Consider the following 13,257-nt stretch of genomic DNA (forward strand, 5'->3'; position numbering starts at 1 on the left):
AAAGTTTTCTTAGCTCAAAGAAGCAGCCACATTTTTAAAAAATTATTTATTTTTGTCTCTGCTGAGTCTTTGTTGCTGCCTGTGTGCTTTGTCTAGTTGCAGCAAGAAGGGGCTACTCTCTAGCTGCAATCTGCAGGCGTCTCTTGTTGCAGAGCATGGGCTCTAGGGCACACAGGCTTCAGTAGTTGTGGCATATGGGCTCAGTATCTGGGCACAGGAGTCTAGTCACCCCATGGCATGTGGGATCTTCCTGGACCAGGGATAGAACCCACGTTTCCTGCACTGGCAGGCAGATTCTTAACCACTGGACTACCAGGGAAGTCCAAAGCCATATTTTTGAGTTAGAGATAGAAGTAAACTTTATCTCTCTGTGTCTCTGTCTCTCCTTCCTCTCTTTCTTCCTCCCTCTCTCCTTCCTTCCTCCCTTTCTCCTTATCTTTTTAAATAGTTATGAAGATAACAGTTTCCTATTTTTTTTTTTTTTTGAGAAGAGAAGACTTTTTAATTGGAGTATAATTGCTTAGAAATGTTGTGTTAGTTTCTGCTCTACAACAGTGTGAATCAGCTATACATATACATATATCCTTTCCCTTCTGAGCCTCCTTCCCACCCCACCATCCCACCCTTCTAGGTCATCACATTTACCATCAGCTGTTATGGTCTATAAAAATACTTTTATTGAAATGTAGTTCACATACCGTATAATATATCCATATGAAGATGTGTATAGTCATCACCATAGTGAATTTAGGACATTTTCCTCACCTTCAAAATGAACCTGTACCCTTTAGCTATCATCTCTCTTTCCTTCTCCCTTTCCAGTCCTAAGCATCCACTAATCTACTGTCTCTATAGATTTGCTTTATCTGGACATTTCAGATACATGGAATCATATGATATTTATCATTTTTTTTCTGGCTCCTTTCATGTAGCATGTTTTCAAGGTTTATCCATGTCACAGCATGTATTGCTAATTTCATTCCTTTTTTATGGCTGAATAAAGTTGCATTGTTTGGATATATAACATTTTTACTCATCCATCTGTTGATACATTTCTTGGATGTTTCCACATTTTGGTTATCATAAGTGTTTCTGCTATAAACATTCATGTACAAGTTTTTGGATGGGCCTATGCTTTCATTTTGGAGGGGTATATATGTAGGAGTTAAATTAATGGGTCACATGATACCTTTATGTTTAATCATGTGAGTAGCTGCTAGACTCTTTATGACAATGGCTGCACCATTTTACATCCCCACTAGAAGCATATTAGTGTTCCAATTTCTCTACATCCTTGCCAACACTTGTTATTATCTAACTTTTTAATTGTAGTCATTCTAATTGTGGTTTGATAAAACCACATGGATAAAAATGGATATGGTCTTTTTATTGGAATATAATTGCTTTATAATGTTGTGTTAATTTCTACTGTACAAAGAAGTGAATAAGCTGTGTGTGATCAGTCGTTTCAGTTGTGTCTGACACATTTGTGACCCCATGGACTGTAGCCTGCCAGGCTCCTCTGTCCATAGAATTCTCCACTCAAGAATACTGGAGTGGGTCGCCATGCCCTTCTCTCCTTAGGTCTGACCTTAAATGTCACCTCCTCAGGAAAACCTTCCCTGATTTCCCCATACTGAGTTGCCACTCCTATTACAAGAACTCACAGCGCCTTCTTTCTCCCCTCATAGCTTTTATCACAATTTATCATATGTATGCATATTTATTAATTAGTATAATCTATAGAAATATTTGTTTAATAGCCACATCTTCCTTTCTCAACATGCAAGCACGGAGATCAGGGTCAGTTACATCTAATCAGCTCCACAGTGGATCCCCAGTGGCATCTAAAAATATAGCTGGCACAGAGAAGATAATCAGTAAATGTTTGTTAAGTGAATACAGCAGGGTTTATCATCCATAGCACTGTTGACATTTGGGACTGGCATTTGGGACTGGCTCATTGTTTGCAGTGGAGAAGGAAATGGCAACCCACTCCAGTACTCTTGCCTGGAAAATCCCATGGACGGCGGAGCCTGGTAGGCTACTGTCCATGGGGTCGCTCACAGTCGGACACGACTGAGCGACTTCATTTTCACTTTCACTTTCATGCATTGGAGAAAGAAATGGCAACCCACTCCAGTGTTCTTGCCTGGAGAATCCCAGGGACGGGGGAGCCTGGTGGGCTGCCGTCTCTGGGGTCGCACAGAGTCGGACATGACTTAAGCGACTTAGCAGCAGCAGCAGCAGCAGCAGCAGCATTGTTTGCAGTGAGGTCTGTTCCATGCATTGAAAGGTGCTGAGCAGAATTCCTTAGTTTTACCGGCTAGTTATTATAGCACATCTCCCTCTCTTTGAGTTGTAACAATGAAAAATGTCTCCAGAGCCTTCCAAGTGTCCTCTGGAGTCACTGGTGAGAGCCGCTGGAGTACAGAAATGAGGGAAGACCTAGCTGATGCTCCCAAGTAGCAGAGTCATGACCCTTTTGGTGGTTCTTAGCATCTGGTCCGTATCTTGGTGAGAACCCTGACATTTCTCTGTGTCTTTCAAACTCATCAAAGACAGGGGCTAGCAGACCCATCTCTGTTCTCCCAAAACTAGCACAGAATTTGACACAAAGAGTGTAATTAATTATTAAATACGTTTAAATTTATTTTTTATTGAAGGATAATTGCTTTACAGAATTTTGTTGTTTTCTGTCAAACCTCAACATGAATCAGCCACAGGTATACATATATCCTCTCCCTTTTGAACCTCCCTCTCATCTCCCTCCCCATCCCACCCCTCTGGGTTGATACAGAGACCCTGTTTGAGTTTCCTGAGCCATACAGCAAATTCCTATTGGCTATCTATTTTACATAAGATAATGTAAGTTTCCATGTTACTCTTTCCATACATCTCACCCTCTCCTCCCCTCTCCCCATGTCCATAAGTCTGATCTCTTTGTCTGTTTCTCCATTGCTGCCCTGTAAATAGGTTCTTCAGTACTATTCTTCTAGATTCCGTTTATGTGTGTTAGAATATGACATTTATCTGTCTTTTTCTGATTCACTTCACTCTGTATAATAGGCTCTAGGTTCATCCACCTCATCAGACTAACTTAAATGCATTCCTTTTAATGTCTGAGTAATATTCCATTGTGTATACATACCACAACTTCTTTATCCATTCATCTGTCAATGGACATCTAAGTTTGCTTCCATGTTCTAGCTATTGTAAACAGTGCTGCAGTGAACAATGGTATACATGTGTCTTTTTCAATTTTGGCTTCCTCAGGATATATGCCTAGGAGTGAGATTTGCTGGGTCATATGGTGGTTTTATTCCTAGTCTTTTAAGGAATCTCCATACCATCTTCCATAGTGGCTGTAGCAATATACATTCCCACCAACGTGGGAATGATTTCTTTCCAATATTTCCAATGATTTCTTTCATTAGTATCTTATAATTTTCTGTGTACAGTTCTTTTGTCTCCTTAGGTAAGTTTACTCCTAGATATTTAATTCTTTTTGTTGCAATGGTGAATGGGATTGATTCAATTTCTCTTTTTGATTTTTCATTTTTAGTGTATAGAAATGCAAGTGATTTCTGTGAATTTATTTTGTATCCTGCAGCTTACTAAATTAATTGATTAGCTCTAGTAATTTTCTGATACTATCTTTAGGGCTTTCTATGTACAGTATCATATCATCTGCAAACAGTGAGAGCTTTACTTCTTTTCCAATCTGGATTTCTTTTTTTTTTTTTTTTTTTTATTATTATTATTATTATTTTTTTTTAAATTTTAAAATCTTTAATTCTTACATGTGTTCCCAAACATGAACCCCCTCCCACCTCCCTCCCCATAACATCTCTGTGGGTCATCCCCATGCACCAGCCCCAAGCATGCTGTATCCTGCGTCAGACATAGACTAGCGATTCAATTCTTACATGATAGTATACATGATAGAATGCCATTCTCCCATATCATCCCACCCTCTCCCTCTCCCTCTGAGTCCAAAAGTCCGTTATAGACAGCTGCGTCTTTTTCCTGTCTTGCATCCAGGGTCGTCATTGCCATCTTTCTAAATTCCGTATATATGTGTTAGTATACTGTATTGGTGTTTTTCTTTCTGGCTTACTTCACTCTGTATAATCGGCTCCAGTTTCGTCCATCTCATCAGAACTGATTCAAATGAATTCTTTTTAACGGCTGAGTAATACTCCATTGTGTATATGTACCACAGCTTTCTTATCCATTCATCTGCTGATGGACATCTAGGTTGTTTCCATGTCCTGGCTATTATAAACAGTGCTGCGATGAACATTGGGGTACATGTGTCTCTTTCAATTCTGGTTTCCTCGGTGTGTATGCCCAGCAGTGGGATTGCTGGGTCATAAGGGAGTTCTATTTGCAATTTTTTAAGGAATCTCCACACTGTTCTCCATAGTGGCTGTACTAGTTTGCATTCCCACCAACAGTGTAGGAGGGTTCCCTTTTCTCCACACCCTCTCCAGCATTTATTGCTTGCAGATTTTTGGATCGCAGCCATTCTGACTGGTGTGAAGTGGTACCTCATTGTGGTTTTGATTTGCATTTCTCTGATAATGAGTGATGTTGAGCATCTTTTCATGTGTTTGTTAGCCATCCGTATGTCTTCTTTGGAGATGTGTCTATTTAGTTCTTTGGCCCAATGAGAAAGTAGAAAAAGCAATTAAGGAAACAATTCCATTCACCATTGCAACGAAAAGAATAAAATACTTAGGAATATATCTACCCAAAGAAACTAAAGACCTATATACAGAAAACTATAAAACACTGATGAAAGAAATCAAAGAGGACACTAATAGATGGAGAAATATACCATGTTCATGGATCGGAAGAATCAATATAGTGAAAATGAGTATACTACCCAAAGCAATTTACAAATTCAATGCAATCCCTATCAAGCTACCAGCCATATTTTTCACAGAACTAGAACAAATAATTTCAAGATTTGTATGGAAATACAAAAACCTCGAATTGCCAAAGCAATCTTGAGAAAGAAGAATGGAACTGGAGGAATCAACTTGCCTGACTTCAGGCTCTACTACAAAGCCACAGTCATCAAAACAGTATGGTACTGGCACAAAGACAGACATATAGATCAATGGAACAAAATAGAAAGCCCAGAGATAAATCCACACACATATGGACACCTTATCTTTGACAAAGGAGGCAAGAATATACAATGGAGTAAAGACAATCTCTTTAACAAGTGGTGCTGGGAAAACTGGTCAACCACTTGTAAAAGAATGAAACTAGATCACTTTCTAACACCACACACAAAAATAAACTCAAAATGGATTAAAGATCTAAATGTAAGACCAGAAACTATAAAACTCCTAGAGGAGAACATAGGCAAAACACTCTCAGACATAAATCACAGCAGGATCCTCTATGATCCACCCCCCAGAATTCTGGAAATAAAAGCAAAAATAAACAAATGGGATCTAATTAAAATTAAAAGCTTCTGCACAACAAAGGAAAATATAAGCAAGGTGAAAAGACAGCCTTCTGAATGGGAGAAAATAATAGCAAATGAAGCAACTGACAAACAACTAATCTCAAAAATATACAAGCAACTTATGCAGCTCAATTCCAGAAAAATAAATGACCCAATCAAAAAATGGATTTCTTTTATTTCTTTTTCTTTTCTGATTGCTGTAGCTAGGACTTCCAAAACTATGTTGAATAACAGTGGTGAAAGTGGACACCCTTGTCTTTTTCCTGACCTTAGGGGGAATGCTTTCAGTTTTTCACCATTGACAAAAATGTTTGTTGTAGGCTTATCATATATGGCCTTTACTATGTTGAGGTAGTTTCCTTCCATGCCCATTTTTTGAAGAATTTTAATCATAAATGGGAGCTTAGTTTTGTCAAAGGCTTTTCCTGCATATATTGAGTTGATCATATGGGTTTTATCTTTCAGTTTGTTAATATTGATTGATTTGCATATATTGAAGAATCGTTGCATTCCTAGAATAAACCCAGCTTGATCATGGTGTATGAGCTTTTGATGTTTTGCTGAATTCTGTTTGCTAAAATTTCGTTGAGGATTTTTGCAGGTATGTTCATTAGTGATATTGGCCTGTAGTTTTCTTTTTTGTCGTTGTTGTCTTTGTGTGGTTTTGGTATCAGGGTGATGGTGGCCTCATAGAATGAGTTTGGAAATGTTCCTTCCTCTGCAATTTTTGAAAGAGTTTTAGAAGGATAGGCATTAGCTCTTCTCTAAATGTTTGATAGAATTCTCCAGTGAAGCCATCTGGTCCTTGGCTTTTTGGGGGGCAGGGGTGGTGGTAGTGAAGATTTTTGATCACAGCTTCAGTTTCAGTGCTTGTAATTGAGTTGTTCATAATTTCTATTTCTTTCTGGTTCAGTCTTGGAAGATTGAACTTTTCTAAGAATCTGTCCATTTCTTCCAGGTTATCCATTTTATTGCCATATAGTTGTTCATAATAACCTCTTATAATCCTTTGTATTTCTGCCTTGTCTATTGTAACCTTCATTTCTGATTTTGTTGACTTGATTCTTCTTTTTTTCTTGATGAGTGTGGCTAAAGGTTTGTCAATTTTGTTTATCTTCTCAAAGACTCAGCTTTTAGTTTTATTAATCTTTACTATTGTTTCTTTCATTTCTTTTTCATTTATTTCTGCTCAGATCTTTATAATCTCTTTCCTTCTACTAATTTGGGGGGGGGGGGGATGTTGTTCTTCGTTTTCCAGTTGTTTTAGGTGTAAAGTTAGTTTGTCTATTCGATGTTTTTCTTGTTTCTTGAGGCAGGATTGTATTGCTATAAACTTCCCTCTTAGAACTGCTTTTGCTGCATCCCATAGGTTTTGAGTTATTGTGTGTTTGTTGTCATTTGTTTCTAGAAAATTTTTTCTTTCCCTTTTGATTTCTTCAGTAACCTGTTGGTTATTTAGAAACATTTTGTTTAATCTCCATGTGTTTGTGTTTCTTACAGTTTTTTTTCTTGTAATTAATTTCCAGTCTCATAGCATTGTGGTCAGAGAAGATACTTGATATGATTTCAATTTTCTTAAATTTACTGAAATTTGATTTGTGACCCAAGATGTGGTCTATCCTGGAGAATGTTCCATGTGCACTTGAGGAAAAGGTGTAATTTTCTGCATTTGGATGGAATATCCTGAAGATATCAATGAGATCCATCTCATCTAATGTATCATTAAAGACTTGTGTTTCCTTATTAATTTTCGGTTTTGGTGATTGGTGTGAGTCGGATGTTAAAGTTTCCTACTATTATTGTGTTACTGTCAATTTCTCCTTTTATGTCTGTTAGTGTTTGTCTTATGTATTGAGATGCTCCTATTAATTATTAAATACATTTTTGAAGCTGGTATTTATTTAAAGCTGGCATATTGGTTGCAAGTCACTGTTCATTGCCCTATATAGATGATAATATTTAATTCTCAGGACCATCCTAAGAGGTGGCTACCTTATTATTAAATACATTTTAATGATGGGAAACTGAATCTAAGAGATTACATGTGATTTAACTAAAGCCACTTTATTTCATCACTTAACCACTGCACAGCCCTATCTGCAATTCTAAGTATCTGTTTGTTTGTTTTTTCTCTTTGGATTGCAAGGTATCACTTATCTCTTTGCCCATCAGCTGTTGCCATAGAGCTGAGTCTTGGGGACCACTCCTAAGGACTTTGTAGCCATAGAAAGGAAGAGTTTGTCTGCAGAGAAGGGGATCCTGGGAGAAAGGGAGCAGGTCAGGAAGCTCATTGGCATAGCATTTCTGCTAAGCACCCTATTCTAGAAAAAAAATGCTCTTCACTGAGGTCCCACTTCCTTGGTCACATTGATAACCCAGATGATAGTCAAAGTTGTTGGACCATTGAACAATTCCTCAACCAATGCCTCTCTCTCTGTTCCCAGGCTCATTTAGCAAAACTTGAAATTATAATATCGTCTCAACTACTCTTTATGGAGTATATCTATGTGCCTGGCACCATTCTAAGCCCTTCACAAACATCATCTTACTTCAGTCTCATAACTGTCTTAGAAGGTAGGTGCTTTTTATTGTTAAAGATTGGGCTCAAAGAGGGCTTCCCTTGTGGCTCAGCTGGTAAAGAATCCACCTGCAATGCAGGACACCTGGGTTCGATCCCTGGGTTGGGAAGATCCCCTGGGGAAGGGAAAGGCTACCCACTCCAGTATTTTGACCTGGAGAATTGGACTGTATAGTCCAATTGGAATGTATAGAATTGAACTGTATAGAATGGACTGTATATTCCATGAGTCACAAAAAGTCGGACAAAACTGAGCAACTTTCAGGCTCAAAGAAGGGAAGTGACCTGCCTAAGAACATATAGCAATGTGCCGTTCTGTGCTTAGTCTCTCAGTCATGTCCAACTCTTTGCGACCCCATGGACTGTAGCCTGCCAGGCTCCTCTGTCCATGGGATTTTCCAGGCAAGAATGCTGGAGTAGGCTGCGATGCCCTCCTGCAGGGGATCTTCCAGACCCAGGGGTCGAACCTGCATCTCCTGCATTGGCAGGCAGGTTCTTTACCACTAGTGCCACCTAGGAAGCCCCCTCCTGGACTAGGGGACCCACAAAACCCATTGTGTGAAAATGATGTGTGATGATTTGGGTGGAGAGCCATGGAAATCAGAGAAGACCTACAGGGGAAGGTCTAACTTGTGTGATCTTGGATAAATCATGCAACAATTTTGAGCCTCAATTTCCCTGGTGGCTCAGACAGTAAAGAATCTGCCTGCAATGCAGAAGACCTGGGTTCGATCCCTGTGTTGGGGATCCACTGAGCAACTAACACATTCCTCTCTGTCAAGTCGAGTAGATGTGAATTTATCTGCTCTGATATCCAATTGTGAGACTGTAATAAAATAATGTATTGGAAGGGTAATGTGAAGCATGCAGTATATTATGCAAAGGAGGACGTTCTGGTATCCTCAGTCTGACTGAAATTTTTTCCACTTCTTCCCATTTCGTGGTAACATGCAATGTTCTTACTACTCAAGTTATAGAGAAAGACTGAATTCAAGTTTGGGGTAATGATGTACAGTTTGCTATTCAACTTATACATGAATAAACAATTTTTTTTAACACTGGCTAATTTTACTATTACTCATACATCTTAATTGCATTTATTGTTGTATAAAACTGCATCACCATTAAAGAGTGTCCAAGTATTATAAATTGCTATTTTGAATGCATAAATTTCTAATGCTATTCTGAAATGCTATAAATTTGTCAAGGGACCTTTTTTTGCATTAAAAAAACAGTTTAATACATGTATTACTTATAGAAAAGAACATAAATCTTAACTGAAAATTTGGTGAATATTGACCACTATATATAGTCCAGAAGTAGCACTCCAGAGGGCTCCTCCATGTCTCTTCCTGGTCAGAATTCCTTTCCAAGAGTAGTCACTACTCTCACTTCTAACACCTTCTAACTTCTAACACCTAGGTCATTTTACATGTTTCTAAACTTTATATAAAAGGAATCATGCTATATTCTCTTCTGTGTCTGACTTCCTTCATCCAGTGTTATTTATGCCAGTATGTTGATGTGTGTTGTTACAGTTATCAGTGGTTTATCTTTTTCATTATAGTGTCATGTTCTATTGTATGAAAATAACAGGTGTTAGAAATGTATGTTGTTTCTCTTTTTGATTTATTATGAATGAAGTCCTGTGCTTGTTCTTTACATGTCTTTTGGTGGGCACAAGCATTCACTACTTTTGGAACATATTCAGGTATATACACAGGAAAATACCTGGAATAACATTTTCCTGAAGTTGTTTTTTCTTTGTCATGGGTATGGTCTTGATCCCTGTCTCCTGTACAATGTCACGAACCTCATTCCATAGTTCATCAGGCACTCTATCTATCAGATCTAGGCCTTAAATCTATTTCTCACTTCCACTGTATAATCATAAGGGATTTGATTTAGGTCATACCTGAATGGTCTAGCAGTTTTCCCTACTTTCTTCAGTTTGAGTCTGAAATTGGTAATAAGGAGTTCATGATCTGAGCCACAGTCAGCTCCTGGTCTTGTTTTTGTTGACTGTATAGAGCTTCTCCATCTTTGACTGCAAATAATATAATCAGTCTGATTTCGGTGTTGACCATCTGGTGATGTCCATGTGTAGAGTCTTCTCTTGTGTTGTTGGAAGAGGGTGTTTGCTATGACCAATGCTTTTCTTGGCAAAACTCTATTAGTCTTTGCCCTGCTTCATTCCGCATTCCAAGGCCAAATTTGCCTGTTACTCCAGGTGTCTCTTGACTTCCTACTTTTGCATTCCAGTCCCCTGTAATGAATATTTTTTGGGTGTTATAAAAGGTCTTATAGGTCTTCATAGAACCGTTCAACTTCAGCTTTTTCAGTGTTACTGGTTGGGGCATAGACTTGGATAACTGTGATATTGAATGGTTTGCCTTGGAGATGAACAGAGATCATTCTGTTGTTTTTGAGATTGCATCCAAGTACTGCATTTCAGACTTTTGTTGACCATGATGGCTACTCCATTTCTTCTGAGGGATTCCTGCCCGCAGTAGTAGATATAATGGTCATCTGAGTTAAATTCACCTATTCCAGTCCATTTTAGTTTGCTGATTCCTAGAATGTCGACGTTCACCCTTGCCATCTCTTGTTTGACCACTTCCAATTTGCCTTGATTCATGGACCTGACATTTCAGGTTCCTATGCAATATTGCTCTTTACAGCATCGGACCTTGCTTCTATCACCAGTCACATCCAGAGCTGGGTACTGTTTTTGCTTTGGCTCTATCCCTTCATTCTTTCTGGAGTTATTTCTCCACTGATCTCCAGTAGCATACTGGGCACCTAATGACCTGGGGAGTTCCTCTTTTGGTATCCTATCATTTTGCCTTTTCATACTGTTCATGGAGTTCTCAAGGCAAGAATACTGAAGTGGCTTGCCATTCCCTTCTCCAGTGGACCACATTCTGTCAGACCTCTCCACCATGACCTGCCCATCTTGGGTTGCCCCACAGGCATGGCTTGGTTTCATTGAGTTAGACAAGGTTGTGGTCCTAGTGTGATTAGATTGACTAGTTTTCTGTGAGTATGGTTTCAGTGTGTCTGCCCTCTGATACCCTCTTGCAACACCTACCATCTTACTTGGGTTTCTCTTACCTTGAGCATGGGGTATCTTTTCACGGCTGCTCCAGCAAAGCACAGCTGCTGCTCCTTACCTTGGATGAGGGGTATCTCCTTACTGCTGCCATTCCTGACCTTCAACATGGGATAGCTCCTCTAGACCTTCCTGTGCCTGCGCAGCCACCACTCCTGGTGTCTGGGGAGACCTTACAAATAGCTGTGACAAGAAGAGAAGTGGAAAGCAAAGGAGAAAAGGAAAGATATAAGCATCTGAATGCAGAGTTCCAAAGAATAGCAAGAAGAGATAAGAAAGCCTTCCTCAATGATCAATGCAAAGAAATAGAGGAAAACAACAGAATGGGAAAGACTAGAGATACCTTCAAGAAAATTAGAGATACCAAGGGAACATTTCATGCAAAGATGGGCTCAATAAAGGACAGAAATGGTATGGACCTAACAGAAGCAGAAGATATTAAGAAGAGGTGGCAAGAATACATGGAAGAACTGTACAAAAAAGATCTTCATGACCCAGATAATCATGATGATGTGATCACTAATCTAGAGCCAGACATCCTGGCATATGAAGTCAAGTGGGCCTTAGAAAGCATCACTACGAACAAAGCTAGTGGAGGTGATGGAATTCCAGTGGAGCTGTTTCAAATCCTGAAAGATGATGCTGTGAAAGTGCTGCACTCAATATGCCAGCCAATTTGGAAAACTCAGCAGTGGCCACAGGACTGGAAAAGGTCAGTTTTCATTCCAATTCCAAAGAAAGGAAATGCCAAAGAATGCTCAAACTACCGTGCAATTGCACTCATCTCACATGCTAGTAAAGGAATGCTCAAAATTCTCCAAGCCAGGCTTCAGCAATACATGAACAGTGAACTCCCTGATATTCAAGCTGGTTTTAGAAAAGGCAGAGGAACCAAAGATCGAATTGACAACATCCACTGGATCATGGAAAAAGCAAGAGAGTTCCAGAAAAACATCTATTTCTGCTTTATTGACAATGGCAAAGCCTTTAACTGTGTGGATCACAAGAAACTGTGGGAAATTCTGCAAGAGATGGGAATACCAGACCACCTGACCTGCCTCTTGAGAAATCTGTATGCAGGTCAGGAAGCAACAGTTAAAACTGGACATGGAACAACAGACTGGTTCCAAATAGGAAAAGGAGTACGTCAAGGCTCTATATTGTCACCCTGCTTATTTAACTTCTATGCAGAGTACATCATGAGAAACGCTGGACTGGAAGAAACACAAGCTGGAATCAAGTTTGCCGGGAGAAATATCAATCACCTCAGATATGCAGATGACACCACCCTTATGGCAGAAAGTGAAGAGGAGCTAAAAAGCCTCTTGATGAAAGTGAAAGAGGAGAGTGAAAAAGTTGGCTTAAAACTCAACATTCAGAAAACGAAGATCATGGCATCTGGTCTCATCACTTCATGGCAAATAGATGGGGAAACAGTGGAAACAGTGTTAGACTTTATTTTTTTAGGCTCCAAAATCACTGCAGATGGTGACTGCAGCCATGAAATCAAAAGACTGTTACTCCTTGGAAGGAAAGTTATGACCAACCTAGATAGTATATTCAAAAGCAGAGACATTACTTTGCCGACTAAGGTCCATCTAGTCAAGGCTATGGTTTTTCCAGTGGTCATGCATGGATGTGAGAGTTGGACTGTGAAGAAAGCTGAGTGCTGAAGAATTGAAACTGTGGTGTTGGAGAAGACTCTTGAGAGTCCCTTGGACTGCAAGGAGATCCAACCAGTCCATTCTAAAGGAGATCAGTCCTGAGTGTACTTTGGAAGGAATGATGCTAAGGCTGAAACTCCAGTGCTTTGGCCACCTCATGCAAAGAGTTGACTCATTGGAAATGACTCTGATGCTGGGAAGGATTGGGGGCAGGAGGAAAAGGGGCAGACAGAGGATGAGATGGCTGGATGGCATCACTGACTCGATGGACGTGAGTGTGAGTTAACTCCAGGAGTTGGTGATGGACAGGGAGGCCTGGCGTGCAGCGATTCGTGGGGTCACAAAGAGTTGGAGACGACTGAGCGACTGAACTGAACTGACTGAGGCCTTAAGTTGTCTTTCCTTAATCACTAATGAC

The sequence above is a fragment of the Budorcas taxicolor genome, chromosome 7 (assembly GCF_023091745.1).
Source record: "Budorcas taxicolor isolate Tak-1 chromosome 7, Takin1.1, whole genome shotgun sequence".
Classification (NCBI taxonomy): domain Eukaryota; kingdom Metazoa; phylum Chordata; class Mammalia; order Artiodactyla; family Bovidae; genus Budorcas; species Budorcas taxicolor.